The following is a 20,524-nucleotide window of genomic DNA, read 5'->3' on the forward strand; positions in this document are numbered from 1 at the left end:
GTTTAAACGGTACAAAGAATACACCCTAGGGGTTCTAATTATGATAATCGGTAAGGGGTCTTTTTGTAATCGACAGGAGAAGGTAGCTATGAGCCCTTAAGGTAGGTTTAATGGCCTACTGTGTCCTAGCTGCTGAAGCATACTGAAGCTTTTCGCTGTGCATTTAGGACCCATCTGGTTTGATCGTGACGTTATTAGAGAATCATGCTGTCAGACCTAATGTATAGGAACCATTGAGGTGTTGCTGACACTGTTGTAGCTAATTGATTGTTTCCTTTCCTTAACATCCATTGACATGAAGATCTCACTTGTGGAGCTACTCTAGCTCTTCTAAAGGGTTATGAGAACACTACACTGAGATCATAAAGACAGCAAAATACAGTCTTGACCATATCAGAACAGGATTCTCTATAGATCTATTAGTTACAGTGAATCTTTTCAAAGATATGCTTACTACTGTACTCGACCTCACCCTATATGAACTTTGAATGTTCTTGGTCGTGTTTTTTGTGATGTACACACTAATAACATGATCACACCCAGACCGCAATGTCAATCAAATTATAAACTACTTTCCTCGATAGATACTGTAGTTAGATGCTTGAAAGACTCAGTAAATACAGTGTTCTCTCTTAACCAGCAGTGGCATGCTATGGGTCTATCCGATGCTTATGCAAACCCAGGACCAATATTTCCTTAACGTCTGCCCCCTCGTGTAAGTTTCATATATCATGTAGAAATATGGACTTCTTCAGAAACAAATTTTTGATTATAAAGGTACTTTTCTGATTTAATTAAATGACATTTTCTGTTTCTACTTTGTCCTCTGTCAGATCACGTCCCTTATTCAGAAGGTACCATTGGGGCTGTGTTTTGTTGTCGATCCTATTTTAGATGGTCTAGACTATAGACTCTAGCTCTGTTTTGTGGGATAGTGTGTGTTTTTTTTGTAGTCCTGATCTGAGGTTATACATACAATTGCTGGAAACTGATCTCTCGTTTTAAAAGAGGGATCAGACAATTGTCATGGAATCATCCCCAAACCTTATGTGCATTGAGTAGAACGTAGAGTGACTTTGAGCTTGACTTCCAAGTCTCCATACCACATTGTCATCGTGGAAGTTTCTACAAAATGGGTTGATTTCATTTCCTTATTTTCTGAAACCTTTTTTTATCTTATCATTTCCCCTCAGTGGTTTGAGAGAGAAAACGCTGCTTGGAACGCCAGGGATTTTCACGATGGGCTGCCTTCTCTTCCCATTTGTCCATTCAACCCTAATGCCTGCTGGGACTACTATGGACTACACACAAGATGGAATCAGACACCCTGGCTAATAACATCCTCACAAGACTGAAAGGGGTATCTTTATTACCAGACCAAGGGAAGATGAATGTCATATTTGATGTCATATTCTCCACAGACCGGGATTTACAGAACATCAGCACACTTGGAATACTGTGATCTCACTACTGTTGTAATGCATGGAGAGAAGAGAGGGAAACTGACCTGTCAGAAACACGGAACTCTCCGGAAGATCTCTCTGGAACCTGACTTGAGGAGATCCCCTCAGTGTGACATAATGACTGTAATAATAATGATGTCAAGGACATGGTCGGGAACATACAGCCCGTGCTGGACATAACTAGACAAAATACTTGCAGTCCTCTAAGGATTTTGGAGCAGGAGAGCATCTATTTATTTCAGATTTGGATTTGAGGGATAACTTTGTTTAATTCACTTGAAATCAGAGGAACTCAAAATTCTCTCTCTTTTTTCTCACTTTTAAAAATCTACACAAGCTAAACACAGTATATAATAATCCAAATTTAAAGCACACAGAGATTTTTAAGGTGGGGCAAGTTTCTGTTTTTCAGCAAGAGATATTGACATGCCTCACCTGACAAAAATGGGAGATTCCCAGTATCAATGTCTTTTTAACCCCACTGTGGATTAAGGACCAATGGTGGGACTTGGACATAGTAATGGGAGAGATTATGTTTGGATTAAATACATGCAAAAGAGTAGATTTTAAGAGGACTGTGAAGCATCCAAAGCATTGCCAACCTATAGTCCTTAGTAACTTGTAAATCAAGTAATATACCACCATAAATTAGTATTCCTGATATGAGTCTTGCATTGCCATTGCACCTCAGATGTAGTGTTTGTTGTTTCTGTCCATTCCTGCACAAAACCTGCATTACATTTAGGTTTCTAAGTGAGTGATGCACAGACTTTGTTGTGTTCTAACACTTGTTTAATGCACATGCATGCAGTGTTGGGGTAACGCGTTACAAAAGTAACATGCGAGGTAATCAGATTATTTTATGAGTAATGGAGTTAAGTAATGTTACTTTTTCAAACTGGGTAATATTATGATCTTGTCAAACTCGTGCGTTACTTTCAGAATCATATCTCTACCGGGCATTTGTTTCCATGATCCGATCTCGACTCGTTTCCTCATTTAGTTCCCGACAGGCGGAGAAAGTCTGTTTGGAGAAATCATGACAGCTGCTGTCCATAGCAATATATAGAGGGCGCACATCTGATATTTGCCAATGATCTCTTCCGTCTAGTGACAAATGTGCCCTCTATACATCTCTATGGGTCCGTGTAGCCGACATGTGGTCTATAACCAAAACTGGCGGCTTGAGAGAAAGATTTTGAATGAAAAGATAGGAAATATGTACAGATATTTGGCTTACAATGCATTCGGAAAGTATTCAGACCCCTTTTTCTACATTTTGTTATGTTACAGCCTTATTCTAAAATTCATTAAATTGTTTTTTTTCCTCATCAGTCTACACACAATACCCCATAATGACAAAGCAAAAACAGGCTTTAAGAAATGTTCAATAATTTATTACAAATAAACAACTGAAATATGACATTGACATAAGTATTCAGACCCTTTACTTAGTACTTTGTTGAAGCACCTTTGGCAGCGATTACAGCCTCAAGTCTTCTTGGGTATGACTCTACAAGCTTGGCACACCTGTATTTGGGGAGTTTCTCTCATTCTTCTCTGCAGATCCTCTCAAGTTCTGTCAGGATGGATGGGGAGCGTCGCTGCACAGCTATTTTCAGGTCTCTCCAGAGATGTTAGATCGGGTTCAAGTCCGGGCTCTGGCTGGGCCACTCAAGGACATTGAGACTTTTCCCGAAGCCACACCTGTGTTGTCTTGGCTGTGTGCTTAGGGTCGTTATCCTGCTGGAAGGTGAATCGTCGCCCCAGTCTGAGGTCCTGAGCGCTCTGGAGCAGGCTTTCATCAAGGATTTTCTATACTTCGTTCATCTTTCCCTTGATCCTGACTAGTCTCCCAGTCCCTGCCACTGAAAAACATCCCCACAGCATGATATTCCAACCACTATGATTTACCGTAGGGATGGTGCCAGGTTTACTTCAGACGTGACGCTTGGCTTTCAGGCCAAAGAGTTAAATCTTGGTTTCATCAGACCAGAGAATCTTGTTTCTCATGGTCTGAGAGTCCTTTAGGTGCCTTTTGGCAAACTCCTTTTGGCTGTCGTGTGCCTTTTTACTGAGGAGTGGCTTCCATCTGGCCACTCTACCATAAAGGCCTGATTGGTGGAGTGCTGCAGAGATGGTTGTCCTTCTGGAAGGTTCTCCTATCTCCACAGAGGAACTCTGGAGCTCTGTCAGAGTGACCATCGGGTTCTTGGTCACCTCTTTCATCAAGGCCCTTCTCCCCTGATTGCTCAGTTTGACCGGGCAGCCAGCTCTAGGAAGAGTCTTGGTAGTTCCAAGCTTCTTCCATTTAATAATTATGGAGGCCACTGTGTTCTTGGGGATCTTCAATGCTGCAGAAATGTTTTGGTATCCTTCCCCAGATCTGTGCCTCGACACAATCCTGTCTAGGAGCTCCAAGGACAATTCCTTAGACCTCATGGCTTGGTTTTTGCTCTGACATGCACTGTCAACTGTGGGACCTCATATAGACAGGTGTGTACCTTTCCAAATCATGTCCAATCAATTGAATTTACCACAGGTGGACTCCAATCAAGTTGTAGAAACACCTCAAGAATGATCAATGGAAACAGGATGCACCTGAGCACATTTACATTTAAGTCATTTAGCAGACGCTCTTATCCAGAGCGAGCACAATTTTGAGTCTCATAGAAAAGGGTCTGAATACTTATGTAAATTGCTATTTCCAAGAACCTGTATTTGATTTGTCATTATGGGGTATTGTGTGTAGATTGAGACATATATATATATATATATATATATATATATATATATTTTACACATTTTAGAATAGGGCTGGAACGTAACAAAATGTGGAAAAAGTCAAGGAGTTTGAATACTTTATGAATGCACTGTATATGGCTAATTAAGCAGCTCATATATAGCTCAGACTAGCAAAGGAAAGCAGCGCCACCGATGAAAGGAGAAACTAGTATTCAAACCTGAGTTAGTAAGTAGTTTGTCTTTGGTAGAGCGCGTGCGGCTCACCTTGCTCACTCCAACAGACAGACAAACAAACAGTTCATTTTGAGTTTTTTTTCATGATACTAACAAAGTTATATAACTACTAATATAATGTGTTACTTTCCACACAAAGTGTAAAGTAACATGTTAATCTAGCTACTTAAAGTACTATATTGCATTTTAACATCTCAACACTGCATACATGTTACTGAGAACATTGTATGCATGCGATTCTTCTCGTGACTTTTTCTAGACATACACTTCATTTTATAGTAATGTTTTCTTGGGGTACACTACATAGCAAGTTTGCGCACTACTTCGAAGCACACTTCTGCACTTAAGTTGCGGTCCCTTCACTTGTGAAAGATGCCAAATGCACCTGAAGATCTTACATGTCTGATAGAGCTCAGTTACACATGCAGAGACACATGCTATAGAGCACATCCACCTATGCGTGCATACACAAAATGCACTGTTTCTATATATGAAACAAATATGACAACACAGTATTTATATTATTGCACCCCACAAATATGCACAAACAGAGCTTTTAGCCAGAATGTGTTGTTTTACAACTGTAAATTGTGGTTTAAGAGGAGATAACATATGATGGGAATAGAGAGCTGAAGCATCTGAATGGCGATTTTGTACAGTTCTGGAAAAAAATAAACATACAAAATAATTGTGAATTGCTGAAATACAAATACTTGAGGGAAAGTAAGTAGGGTTGGAGACCTGCTATATATTTATTTATAAATGTGTGTATTCAATTCAGACATTTTGGCTATGCTTATTATTCCATAAGCCTACAAAATTCTATTTGATTAAATGAAAGCAGTCAGAAACCACATTTTATCAGTAGATAAATATTTTGAACTTTCAGGTGCATGAAAAATGTGCAAGAGATGGGAAAGTAAGAGGGGGTGAAATAAAATGTATGATTGAGATAGGGACTTGGCTAACCCTTTTTCCATTGTATTGTGAATATTTTGTTTAGAAGCCTCAATACAACAGTTTGTGTTCCAGATATTACTCATGTTTTTCTGTTAACAACATCTGGTTATGAACTGAAAATGAGATTTCAAGCAACAATATCTGTGTATACAGTGAAAGTTGATGGTCATGTAGGTAAGCATGGACAACACACCTACTGAACAATGTAAAGTTGTAAACTATACAAATGAAATACACTACAGGGCCAAAAGTATGTGGACAAGCCTTCAAATTAGTGGATTCGGCTATTTCAGGTACACTTGTTGCGGACACAGCCATGCAATGTACATAACAAACATTGCCAGTAGAATGGCTTTACTGAAGAGCTCAGTGACTTTCAATGTGACACAGTCAAAGGATGCCACCTTTCCAACAAGTCAGTTCATCAAATTTCTGCCCTTCTAGAGCTGCCCCGGTCAACTGTAAGTGCTGTTATTGTGAAGTGGAACGTCTAGGAGCAACAACGGCTCAGTCGTGAAGTGGTAGGCCACACAAGCTCACAGAATGGAACCGCTGAGTGCTTGAGTGCGTAAAAATTGTCTGTCTTCGGTTGCAACATTCACTGCCGAGTTCCAAACTGCCTCTGGACGCAACTTCAGCACAAGAACTGTTCGTCGGGAGATTCATGAAATGGGTTTCCATGGCCGAGCAGCCGCACACAAGCCTAAGTCAAGCGTTGGCTGGAGCTTGCTGCCATTGGACTCCAGAGCAGAGGAAACGCGTTCTCTGGAGTGATGAATCACACTATACCATCTGGCAGTCCAACAGACAAATTTGGGTTTGGCAGATGACAGGAGAACGCTACCTATCTGAATGCATAGTGCCAACTGTAAAGTTTGGTGGAGGAGGAATAATGGTCTGGGGCTGTTTTTCATGGTCCAGGCTAGGCCCTTTAGTTCCAGTGAAGGGGGAACTTAACACTACACCATACACTGACATTCTAGACAATACTGTGCTTCTAACTTTGTGGCAACAGATTGGAGAACGCCCTTTCCTGTTTCAGCATGACAATTCCCCCTTGCAGAAAGCGAGGTCCATACAGAAATGGTTTGTTGAGATCGGTGTGGAAGAACTTGACTGGCCTGCACAGAGCCCTGACCTCAACCCCATCGAACACCTTTGAGATGAATTGGAACGCCGACTGCGAGCCAAGCCTAATCGCCCAACATCAGTGCCCGACCTCCTTAATGCTCTTGTGGCTGAATGGACGCAAGTCCCTTCAGCAATGTTTCTACATGTAGGGGAAAGCCTTCCCAGAAGAGTGGAGGCTGTTATAGCAGCAAAGGGGGGATCAACTCCATATTAATGCTTGTGATTTTGGAATGCAATGTTCGACGAGCAGGTCTCCACATACTTTTGGTCATGTAGTGTATAATCCATGTACACTTTTTATTTTGAAGAGAATAAGGATAATGGACTGTAGAGTACATAACAGTAGTATTGACAATGTGAGTCTGACTGCAGACTTTACCTTGTCAATTATAAACTTTTTGGATCTTCATCAACAGTACAACTTTTCTGGATATTCTCGTGTGAACTAACCAGTTGTATGACGTTGTAATGTCCTTGACTTGTATGGATGTTTTATTTCTTTTTCAATGAAGACTGAAATCTGCAAAGGTGGCTGTCTCCCTGCTGTTTTCTGTTGCCCAGTAACATCTTAGGACTCCTACTCGCTAACAAAGGAGAAATGGCCAAGAAGGAGAAGTAAGCTGATCGTTCGGAAAGCAGTGTACCCTTACACCCTTCATTCTGACCCACTTTTTGTTCCCCAGTTGACTTTCTCTCTCCTCAAAGATATTTCCTCCATTGCGTGCCTACCCTTTTCACTCACTTCTTTCACCTCTCCTCTAACAGACCAGTTACACTCTTTATTCAGAGCTCTCTGCCCATCTATTTTTTTTCCCTTGTACTGAATATTTTAGAGGTAGAATGAATGCAAACAGAAACACTCAACCGCAAACCTCAGGCACAACTGAACAAAGAGCCTCGGTCTAGAGTGCTTTTTTTAGCTGAGGGAAGCAAAGGTTTTACTTTCACAGATATTTGTTTGTTTGCTTGTCCCCTTTAAGTGAGAGTATATTTCCCAACACGGGGCAGAACAAAATAGTGTATGAGTGTAGGTGACGTGATGTTGATTCCATCCATCACCATGTTTTTTTCCTTTCCCGTTGCAGATGTTTTTGCTTGACCTCTTCCTCCTCCTCCTCTCGTATCTACATTTTGCTGTACCCTTTCTTTTTCTCCCTCCGTGTGCTGCGTTTTGTTTCCCAATCCCATTATGTTAACAATTGGATTTGTGTGGAGCCGTCTGCCTAAGCTACCAAAGCCAGCTTTGAATTAAGCTCTTCTGGTGGCATCCCTCCCTAAAGATACACAAAAGACTTACTGCGTGATGGATGATCAGAGAGGGGAAAAGGAGAAGCTCTAATTCACCTGTTAGGGTGCTATAAGGGGGAGTTTTCCCCAACCCTTTGGAGCCTCTCTCAGCCCCACCTTCTCCCTTTGTCTGTTTTGAACTGACCCTCAAATCAAATGTTATGCCCCGAATACAACAGGTGTAGACCTTACAGTGAAATGCTTACTTACAAGCCATCAACCAACAATGCATTTTTAAGAGAAAAATAAATAAATTGAAATATATCAAATAATTAAGGAGCAACAATAAAATAACAGTAGCGAGGCTATATACAGGGGGTTCCGGTACAGAGTCAATATGCGGGGACACCGGTGAGTTGAGGTAATATGTACATGTAGGTAGAGGTAAAGTGACTATGCATGGATAATAAACAGAGTAGCAGCAGTGTACAAATGGGGGATGGGGTGGGGACATTGCAAATAGTGCGGGTAGCTATTTGATTAACTGTTCAAGAGTCTTATGGCTTGGGGGGGTAGAAGCTGTTAAAGCTTTTTTTTCAAAGCCTTTTTGACCTAGACTTGGTGCTCCGGTACTGCTTGCCGTGCGGTAGCAGAGAGAACAGTCTATGACAAGGGTGGCTGGAGTCCTTGGCAATTCTTTGGGCCTTCCTCTGACACCGCCTTGTATAGAGGTCCTGGATGGCAGGAAGCTTGACCCCAGTGATGTACTGGGCCGTACGCACGACCCGCTGTAGGGCCTTGCAGTCGGAGGCCGAGCAGGATGCTCTCGATGGTGCAGCTGTAGAACTTTTGAGGATCTGAGGACCCATGCCAAATCTTTTCAGTCTCCTGAGGGGGAATAGGTGTTGTCTTGCTGTGTTTGGACCGTGATAGTTTGTTGGTGATGTGGACACCAAGGAACTTGAAGCTCTCAACCTGCTCCACTACAGCCCTGTTAATTTCTTTTAATTTATTTGTATTTATTTAACCTTTATTTAACTAGGCAAGTCAATTAACAAATTCTTATTTACAATGATGGCCTACCAAAAGGCAAAGGCCTCCTGCGGGGACGGGGATAAAAAAAAGTGTGTGTGTATGTATTGTGACAAACCTCTTCAAGGTTAGGAGAGTTTGTCACAAATTAAGTGGGAGACCGTCACCAAAATCAACCCAGAATGAGAGTTCTTTCGAACAGGACAGTACCTGTGTTGGTTTCTCCGTCCTGGTTCACCCAGGCCGCAGGCGGGGTCAAGGATAGCAGGGTTCGGTACATGAATCGGGTTCTCGCTAGTGTAGTTCCAAACGTCAGCAGGTAAGTCCAAACAGTCCAGGTCATACACGGTAAATCCAGCCAATAAATATATAACTGAAAAAAAAAGAAATGTCCTCTCACTGTCAACTGCGTTTATTTTCAGCAAACTTAACATATGTAAACATTTGTATGAACATAACAAGATTCAACAACTGAGACAAAAACTGAACAAGTTCCACAGACATGTGACTAACAGAAATGGAATAATGTGTCCCTGAACAAAGGGGGTGTCAAAATCAAAAGTAACAGTCAGTATCTGGTGTGGCTAACAGCTTCATTAAGTACTGCAGTGCATCTCCTCATGGACTGCACCAGATTTGCCAGTAATTGCTGTGAGATGTTACCCCACTCTTCCACTAAGGCACCTGCAAGTTCCCGGACATTTCTGGGGGGAAGGGTACTTGGAAGGGTACGACATGAGGGAGGAGGATGTCTTCCCTGTAACGCACAGCATTGAGATTGCCTGCAATGACAACAAGCTTAGACCAATGATGCTGTGACACACCGCCCCAGACCATGACAGACCCTCCACCTCCAAATCAATCCCGCTCCACAGTACAGGCCTCAGTGTAACGCTCATTCCTTCGACGATAAACGCAAATCCGACCATCACCCCTGGTGAGACAAAACTGCGACTCGTCAGTGAAGAGCACTTTTTGCCAGTCCTGTCTGGTCCAGCGACGTTGGGTTTGTGCCAATTGGCGGCGTTGTTGCCGGTGATATCTGGTGAGGACCTGCCTTACCACAGGCCTACAAGACCTCAGTCCAGCCTCTCTCAGCCAATTGCGGACAGTCTCAGCACTGATGGAGGGATTGTGCGTTCCTGGTGTAACTCGGGCAGTTGTTGTTGCCATCCTGTACCTGTCCTGCAGGTGAGATGTTTGGATGTACCGATCCTGTGCAGGTGTTCTTACACGTGGTCTGCCGCTGTGAGGACGATCAGTTGTCCGTCCTGTCTCCCTGTAGCGCTGTCTTAGGCGTCTCACAGTACGGACATTGCAATTCATTGCCCTGGCCACATCTGCAGTCCTCAGATGTCCTCATGCCCCCTTGCAACATGACCAAGGCACGCAGATGAGCAGGCATCTTTCTTTTGGTGTTTTTCAGTGTCAGTAGAAAGGCCTCTTTTAGTGTCCTAAGTTTTCATAACTTAGACCTTAATTGCCTACCGTCTGTAAGTTGATAGTGTCTTAACGACCGTTCCACAGGTGCATGTTCATTAATCGTTTATGGTTCATTGAACAAGCATGGGAAACAGTGTTTAAACCCTTTACAATGAAGATCTGTGAAGTTATTTTGATTTTTACCAATTATCTTTGAAAGACGGTCCTGAAAAAGGGACGTTTTCTTTTTTGCTGAGTTTATATTATCACTTTCTTTCTCTATGGTTCACAGATCCCCCAGCCCCTTCCTCTCTCTCTTCCTGGTTTGTCTTGACCCCTTATCTGTGGGTCGGCCCCACCTTCCGAGCGTTCCCCTTGCTTCTGGGAAGTGTAGTTTTGGCGGTCAACCATTTTGTGATCTGTAGTTCTGGTCAGGTTGGCCATTTGAGTGAGAGGGCAGAAACCGTTTATTAGTTCTGCCCTCTCATATCTGCCGTTTATCACTCTGCCCCCTTCTTTGCCATTGTGTGTGTGTGTATGTATATATATACTACCGTTCAAAAGTTTGGGGTCACTTTGAAATGTCCTTGTTTTTGAAAGAAAAGCAAATTTTCTGTCCATTTAAAATAACATCAAATTGATCAGAAATACAGTGTAGACATTGTTAATGTTGTAAATGACTATTGTAGCTGGAAACGGCTGACTTTTTATTTAATATCTACATAGGCGTACAGAGGCCCATTATCAGCAACCATCACTCCTGTGTTCCAATGGCACGTTGGGTTAGCTAATCCAAGTTTAGAATTTTAAAAGGCTAATTGATCATTAGAACACCCTTTTGTAATTATATTAGCACAGCTGAAAACTGTTGTGCTTATTAAAGAAGCAATACAACTGTCCTTCTTTAGACTAGTTGAGTATCTGGAGCATCAGCATTTGTGGGTTCGATTACAGGCTCAAAAAAATGTCCAGAAAGAAATAACTTTCTTCTGAAACTCATCAGTCTATTCTTGTTCTGAGAAATGAAGGCTATTCCGTGTGAGGAAATTGCCAAGAAACTGAAGATGTCATACAACGCTGTGTACTACTCCCTTCACAGAACAGCGCAAACTGTCTCTAACCAGAATAGAAAGAGGAGTGGGAGGCCCCGGTGCACAACTGAGCAAGAGGACAAGTACATCAGAGTGTTTAGTTTGAGAAACAGACGCCTCACAAGTCCTCAACTGGCAGTGTCATTAAATAGTACCAGCAAAACAGCTGTCTCAATGTCAACAGTGAAGAGGTGACTCCGGGATGCTGGCCTTCTAGGCAGATCTCGTAGACACTAATGTACTTGTCCTCTTGCTCAGTTGTGCTCCGGGGCCTCCACTCCTCTTTCTATTCTGGTTAGAGCCAGTTTGTGCTGTTTACTTGTGTCATGCACAAAGTAGATATCCTAACCGTCTTGCCAAAATTATAGTTTGTTAACAATAAATTTGTGGAGTGGTTGAAAAATATATATACATAGACACACACCTTGCCAAAACTATAGTATACCTTGCCAAAACTATAATTCACTAACAAGATATTTGTGGAGTGGTTGAAAAACAAGTTAATGACTCCAACCTAAGTGTATGTAAACTTCCAACTTCAACTGTGTATATGTATATATATGTATGTGTGTGTGTGTGTGTGTGTGTGTGTGTGTGTGTGTGTGTGTGTGTGTGTGTGTGTGTGTGTGTGTGTGTGTGTGTGTGTGTGTGTGTGTCGGAAGTTTACATACACTTAGGTTGGAGTCATTAACTTGTTTTTCAACCACTCCACAAATATCTTGTTAGTGAATTATAGTTTTGGCAAGGTATACTATAGTTTTGGCAAGGTGTGTGTCTATGTATATATATATATACCTCAACTGCGACCCATAAGACAATTCAATTAATATGTTGACAGTCTATTAAATGAATTATCTGACTCCATAAAGATTATTTAGCAATATGCAAGAGACTATAGTTGAGTTACAGTAGTAGAAAGGTCAAGAAAGAACTAACCAAATATTTAATTAACATTTTTAAATGAATGGATTCACATAAAAGGCATATGCTTAAGCTACAGTAAAAAGCATTATAAAGCATTAGTCTAGGCATGATCGGAGAGTGAGAGGGAGAAAGAGAACACAATTAGACCCAACCAAATCATGAGAAAATAAAAAGATAATTACTTAACACATTGGAAAGAATTAACAAAACAAACTGAGCAAACTAGAATGCTATTTGGCCCTAAACAGAGAGTAAACAGCGACAGAATACCTGACCACTGTGACTGACCCAAACTTAAGGAAAGCTTTGACTATGTACAGACTCGGTTAGCATAGCCTTGCTATTGAGAAAGTCCGTCTTAGGCAGACCTATCTCTCAAAAGAGGAGAGGACCACAAAATTAGGTGGAAACTCAGCTGCACTTCCTAACATCCTGCCAAATGTATGACCATATTAGAGACGCATATTTCCCTCAGATTACACAGATCCACAAAGAATTTTAAAACAAACCCAATTTTGATAAAATCCCATATCTACTGTGTGAAATACCCCAGTGTGCCATCACAGCAGAAAGATGTGTGACCTGTTGCCACAAGTAAAGGGCAACCAGGAAAGAACAAACACCATTGTAAATACAACTCATGTTTATTTATTTTCCCTTTTGTACTTTAACTATTTGCACATCGTTACAACACTGTATATAATGACATTTGAAATGTATTTATTATTTTGGAACTTCTGTGAGTGTAATGTTTACTGTTAATTTGTATTGTTTATTTCACTTTTGTTTATTATCTACTTCACTTGTAATGGCAATGTTAACATATGTTTCCCATGCCAATAAAGCCCTTGAAAGGGAGGGATAGGGCGAGAGGGAGGTCATAGCCTGAAATGCCATGCCCCAAGAGTCCCTGAGTGTAGGTATCCATGCCCCCAAGAGTGTAGGTATCTTACCAGCGCAGGTCAGGAACAAAAATAGAAAGAGACAATGAATCTAAGACCCTTTTAAACATCTGAGTTGTTTGGATTCAAAATCTGAGTCGTTGACCAATAGCATTACTGTAAAGTTAACCTCCAATCAGATATCAGACCTACAGTACAGGACGAAAAGACAACAACACTTACTCCTTTACAGAATGGGAGATGGTGAGATCAACACAGAGAAGGCTGAATTCCTGAGAAGACAATAAAACCTCTTGCATAGAGTGTTGATAAGTCACTTCGGGTGATAGGCCGCCCTACAATATCCTCCCTTGAACAGATCTGATTCTGCATCAGATAAAAGTGTTCAAAACCGGACGGCCAGCACAGTAGTCACTAGACAATCTTCAGACCAGCAGTTCATGGTTCTAGCAGCATCACTTCAGGGGTGTCCTTTTGGCGGGTACCATTGTCTTCTGCTTAAGACATGCAAAAGTCCTTAGGTAACACCTTTCTGCAAGCAAGCTAGAGAAGGAATGCTCTGTTCTTCCCGTGAGATCAAAACACAGAACTGAAGGTACATCTCAAAATCACAGATTAATTCACATTTCACTGAACATAAAATAGTCTGTTTATCTGATTGGATTGATCAATAGCAACTTCAGATGTAGTTTAATCAAAACAGTCAGATTAATATAAAATGCATCAAAGCTCACTGCATCATATAAGACAGAATATTTTAAATTAAAAACTCTCCTCCCTTTGAGAGAAAATGGAATAGCCTTGAAAATGAGAAAATAAACAAAAGAACCAAACTTTTGAAATAATCAAGAACAATTCCTGAAGTTAAATCATGACTTTAGGGCAACTGGTTTCACAAGCAAATTGAAAATGAAATGTATGAGCATCTCAGTATGCAGCACCCAACATTAGCATACCAGTGGTGAAGGTTCTACGGCCATTTTTAGAAACAAGGCAATGACTTGACTCATAGCACACGCACATCTATACATACAGATGGACTTAGCCATATGCACTACGCAAATATTATGTGAGTAACAGGCGCCATTTCCTTTTGTCTAGCAGTCTGGATGCATAAAAAAAGCACATTCTCAAAAGTAACCTACATCACCATCACAAATGGATGTAGAAATGATTGAGTTGCAAGGGAAGAAATAAGTAACAAATCATCGTCACATAATCAACATCCTACATTTTAGGAGAAAGCTCCTAATCTACCTTATGCTGCAAGTAGACTCGAGACGGTCGGCCCCTCTCTAAATCCCAACATCTCTGCATAGTAGAGAATGCTGAATTCCTGAGAAGACAAATGATTTAGCATATAGCGTTGATGAGTCACTTCGGGGACTGGGCCGCCCTACAATAGCACACCAAAGACTGCAATAAACGGATAAAATAAAGACGGCCCTTCTACAAGCCTATTTCACACCATAGCCTGCGGAATTTGCATGACAACTTTTCTTTCATTTTGATTTTGGCACAAATGGAAATGTGGCATTGACTCGACCATTGATTGATGTTTCAGCATTGTCTCAATGAAGAGTTTGGCGTGTGACATGCATGTGCAGTTACAAGCCTGCTAGAGTTAACGGCAGGCGGACCAGCAATATTCACTGTTGTAATATAGATAAAGCCTAAGCTGGAATGTGAAGCTAACTATAAGCTGGCTAGCATTAGAAAACCCTGAGTAGAACTAGCTTGCATTGTAGTATACCCCTCGGGACAGTCTGCTTTCAATTGTCATACTTTGGACCCCCTCCTCTCTCATTTTTTGGCTTGCTCCCCTGTCCTCTCCTTTCTGATCCTAACCCAACATTCCCATTATCTGCCTCGGAGCAGATGGCTACGCTAGAAGTAAGAGTATTTGGGTATTAGGGTTAAGTGATCAAGCTCCTACTTCTCCACCTGGCTTTCCAGCCTCCTGGGCCCATGCTCTCTCTCTCTCCCCCTCGGACGTCTTGGTTGATTGTGCTCAAACACATAATCATCATTAAATAAAACACCCAATGACATCTGCCCTCAACATAAACATAGATGGTGTTTAATGGGATATTCTTTGTAAAAAAAAAAAAAAAAAGGATGTACTGTTCTCGCAGTAACGGCTTAGCTCTTCCATTGACGCAGTACACGCTGAGTGTACAAAACATTAATGACACCTGCTCTTTCCATGACACAGACTGACCAGGTCAATCCAGGTGAAAGCTATGATCCCTTATTGATGTCACTTGTTAAATCCACTTCAATCAGTGAAGGGGAGGAGACTGGTTAAAGTCCACCACCCAAAGGACATCCAGCTAACTTGACACAACTGTGGGAAGCATCGGTGTCCATTTAGAGTCCATGCCCCAACGAATTGAGCCTGTTCTGAGGGCAAAAAGGGGGGTGCAACTCAATATTAGGAAAGCGTTCTTAGTGTTTTGTAAGCTCAGTGTATAGGGAAGAATCTCACGCAATCTAATCTGGGAGAAGGGATTCCAGTCCACAGACTAACTACTTTCCCAGTAAGCGTTGACCAACGATGGTACTGTAGTTCACAGCAGATTCATTATAATGCATGTGCTCCAGTGGGCTGTGTAATGATCCACTCCCTCTTACAATGTCATAACGTCAAACTCCTCCCTCCTCTCGTCAGGCAGTTTGGCACACTTACATGCCAATTAACACACCCTGCAGGCACACATTTTGTGGTTGGATTTCAAGTCTGCATTGGAATGATAAGGAGCATGTCCATGGCATTGAATTAGAGGGTTTAGGGGGTCTGCCTGTTTTGTAAGTTCTGATCCATCCCATGTGTGACACATGGGCTGTAGCCAGGCCTGTAAGCATGATATGAGATGTCTTTCTTATTGTAAACACAAAAGTAATGGTGACTGTTGTTATTTTCCATAATGCAGTTGGGTTATATGATTGATGATGCATGTGATATGAGCTGAAGTGTGCCAATTTGAGCTGCAGAGCACTAACAAAGGAGATCGACTGATGAAATATTGTCAGTGGTAGATGAAAGCAGGACTGGCTGCAGAACAGACATTTGTATTTATTGAACATAATCCATTTATTAGAGGCTGTCACAACTTGACAGAAAGTGTATTCGGAAAATGTTAGATATATTATTCAGAATGTACACTGCTCAAAAAAATAAAGGGAACACTTAAACAACACAATGTAACTCCAAGTCAATCACACTTCTGTGAAATCAAAGTGTCCACTTAGGAAGCAACACTGATTGACAATAAATTTCACATGCTGTTGTGCAAATGGAATAGACAACAGGTGGAAATTATAGGCAATTAGCAAGACACCCCCAATAAAGGAGTGGTTCTGCAGGTGGTGACCACAGACCACTTCTCAGTTCCTATGCTTCCTGGCTGATGTTTTGGTCACTTTTGAATGCTGGCGGTGCTTTCACTCTAGTGGTAGCATGAGACGGAGTCTACAACCCACACAAGTGGCTCAGGTAGTGCAGCTCATCCAGGATGGCACATCAATGCGAGCTGTGGCAAGAAGGTTTGCTGTGTCTGTCAGCGTAGTGTCCAGAGCATGGAGGCGCTACCAGGAGACAGGCCAGTACATCAGGAGACGTGGAGGTGGCCGTAGGAGGGCAACAACCCAGCAGCAGGACCGCTACCTCCGCCTTTGTGCAAGAAGGAGCAGGAGGAGCACTGCCAGAGCCCTGCAAAATGACCTCCAGCAGGCCACAAATGTGCATGTGTCTGCTCAAATGGTCAGAAATAGACTCCATGAGGGTGGTATGAGGGCCCGACGTCCACAGGTGGGGGTTGTGCTTACAGCCCAACACCGTGCAGGACGTTTGGCATTTGCCAGAGAACACCAAGATTGGCAAATTCGCCACTGGCGCCCTGTGCTCTTCACAGATGAAAGCAGGTTCACACTGAGCACATGTGACAGACGTGACAGTCTAGAGACGCCGTGGAGAACGTTCTGCTGCCTGCAACATCCTCCAGCATGACCGGTTTGGCGGTGGGTCAGTCATGGTGTGGGGTGGCATTTCTTTGGGGGGCCGCACAGCCCTCCATGGGCTCGCCAGAGGTAGCCTGACTGCCATTAGGTACCGAGATGAGATCCTCAGACCCCTTGTGAGACCATATGCTGGTGCGGTTGGCCCTGGGTTCCTCCTAATGCAAGACAATGCTAGACCTCATGTGGCTGGAGTGTGTCAGCAGTTCCTGCAAGAGGAAGGCATTGATGCTATGGACTGGCCCGCCCGTTCACCAGACCTGAATCCAATTGAGCACATCTGGGACATCATGTCTCGCTCCATCCACCAACGCCACGTTGCACCACAGACTGTCCAGGAGTTGGCGGATGCTTTAGTCCAGGTCTGGGAGGAGATCCCTCAGGAGACCATCCGCCACCTCATCAGGAGCATGCCCAAGCGTTGTAGGGAGGTCATACAGGCACGTGGAGGCCACACACACTACTGAGCCTCATTTTGACTTGTTTTAAGGACATTACATCAAAGTTGGATCAGCCTGTAGTGTGGTTTTCCACTTTAATTTTGAGTGTGACTCCAAATCCAGACCTCCATGGGTTGATAAATTTGATTTCCATTGATAATTTTTGTGTGATTTTGTTGTCAGCACATTCAACTATGTAAAGAAAAAAGTATTTCATAAGAATAGTTCATTCATTCAGATCTAGGATGTGTTATTTTAGTTTTCCCTTTATTTTTTTGAGCAGTGTATTTGGACAGTGAAGCTAAACATTTTAATTGGTCTCTATACTCCAGCATTTTGGGTTTAAGATCAAATGTTTCATTTGAGGCGACACTGCAGAATGTCATCTTTTATTTGATAAAAAAAACTGTTTTACAGTTTAGAAGTCATGACTTCTTCAAATGTAAAATACTTAAGTATTTGGACAAATTCCCTTATAGCGTATTGAAGTAGTAAAACGTTTAGTATTTGGTCCCATGTTCCTAGCACACATTGACTACATAAAGCTTGTGCCTTTACAAACATTTTGGATGCATTCACAGCTTGTTTTGGTTGTGTTTCAGATTATGTTTTGCCCAATAGGGAGTGAATGGTGAACAACGTAGTGTGGCCTTTTGGAGTCACTTTTATTGTAAGTAAGAATAGAATGTTTTTGAACACGTCTAAATTCATGTGGAAGATACCATTTATTATGCATAATCATGAATTAATTGTGAATGATAAGTGAGAAAGAGGGAAAAATATCATAACAAACCCCCCCCCCCCCCCCCACTCTCCCCTGTTACTGTCAAGATGTGTATGAAGGCGAAGTCAGGTGCAGGAGAGCAGAGTAATATTAAATAAAGCACACTTTATTATAGTTCCGAACCGTGAGCACAACAAAACAAACACGCTCAAAAAACGGAACAATAAAGTAAGGCGCTAAACAAACATCTCTTGACATGAAGACAATTACACACAAAACATGATGGGAAACAGAGGGTTAAATACAAGTAGATTGATTGGGGAAATGAAAACCAGGTGTGCATGAAAACAAGACAAGACAAATGGATATATGAAAAATGGAGCGGTGATGGCTAGAAAGCCGGTGACGTCGATCGCCGAATGCTGCCCGAACAAGGAGAGGAGCCGACTTCGGCGGAAGTCGTGACAGTTACTGGTATTGGTGAGAGGTTAGCATGTTTTGTTGTAACCTCTGTAACTTTATTCATGATGCATTGTTTTTCTTAAATCATGGCATTATCAGCATCTTACTTGCATCACTTAGAAAGAAAATTACTCCAGTCATCATTCACCAAAAAACAATAATTGCAAAGTTAAATAAACCATACCCCTGTATTCACAAGGACTTCTATTAACAAGGTGTATGGTTTGTTTAACTTCGCAATCATTGTTGTTTAACTTTTTTTATTTAACCAGGCAAGAACAAATTCTTATTTACAATGAAGGCCTACCCCGGCGACACTGGGCCAATTGTGTGCAGCCCTATGGAACACCCAATCATGGCCAGATGTGATACAACCTGGATTCGAACTGAGGACTGTAGTGATGCCTCGTGCACTGAGATGCAGTGCCTTAGACCGCTGTGCCACTTGGGAGCCCTAGACATTTAGTGCCTTCAGAAATTATTCACACCTGTTGACTTTTTCCACATTTTGTTGCGTTACAGCCTGGCCAACACACAATAACCCATAATGTTAAAGTGAAATTATGTTTTTCTAATGTTCTACAAATTAATTAAAAATGAAAAGCTGAAATGTCTTGAGTCATTAAGTATTCAACCAATTTGTTATGGCAAACCTAAATAAGTTCAGGAGTAAAACTTTGCTTAACAAGTCACATACGTTGAATGGACTCACTCTGTGTGCAATAATAGTGAATACAAAGGTTTATGTTTGGGGCAAATCCAATAGTACACATTACTGAGTACCACTCTTCATATTTTCAACCATACTGGTGGCTGCATCATGTTATGGGTATGCTTACTCCAGGTTAAGTTGATGGTAAGCTAAACCTCCTACAAATTTCTGTACTGAATAAAATATGACCACCTTTTAAAAACCATGTCTATCTTTCTTTCCCAAACACAATTCAACACAATCACAACAGCTTTTTTTGCATTTTAATCATATTAACCATCTTTTAGCACAGGCTTAACACATAACAAACACATTGTAAGTGTTAACATAGGCCAGGCCCTGTTCTTACCTCATATCACAGCGATAATGCCTTGCATTACACCTGGGAAGAAAACACTTACATTTGCTCAACTTACCCCAAGGCGAACATTTTGACTATATTTAGCCCATAAAGCTACAATGATGCACTTTCATGCTAGGTTTAGGACCTTATATTGAAGCTTATAGAGACCCCAATTGATGTATAGAACAATATTAAAAGTATCTACTTTGGTTTAGATTCAAGCATCATGAAACCTCTAATGCAATACATTTATATGACTTGGTGAAAATCCATTTTTGGACCTAACTTGCTTACCACACTTTCCATGTGGTTTCTTCCTTCACAGACTCCAAGAAATTATGATTTTTTGGTCAAATTATAAACATTTTGTGTGGTTTCCTAGAAACAAGGATGGCTCAATTTACCCCTTTGGCTCAACTTACCCCACTGTACCCTACTGCCACCTCATGTAAAACATTTAATCTCAAATCCAAAATGCTGGAGTTTAGAGCCACATCTAAAAGTGGTCATATGTTAATAGTTTTTGGGCTGGTTTCACTAACATCGATAGTAAGCAAGGTTATTATAGAAAACAAAAACTGAAACAAAAATTAAAACTACAATTTTAAAATCAATTTAGTAAACTGAAATAAAAATAAAAAATAAAAACATTTGGAAAACTAAAACTATACTGAAACTATTACCTTTTGCTGCAA

The sequence above is a fragment of the Salvelinus namaycush genome, chromosome 2 (genome assembly GCF_016432855.1).
Source record: "Salvelinus namaycush isolate Seneca chromosome 2, SaNama_1.0, whole genome shotgun sequence".
NCBI classification, from domain to species: domain Eukaryota; kingdom Metazoa; phylum Chordata; class Actinopteri; order Salmoniformes; family Salmonidae; genus Salvelinus; species Salvelinus namaycush.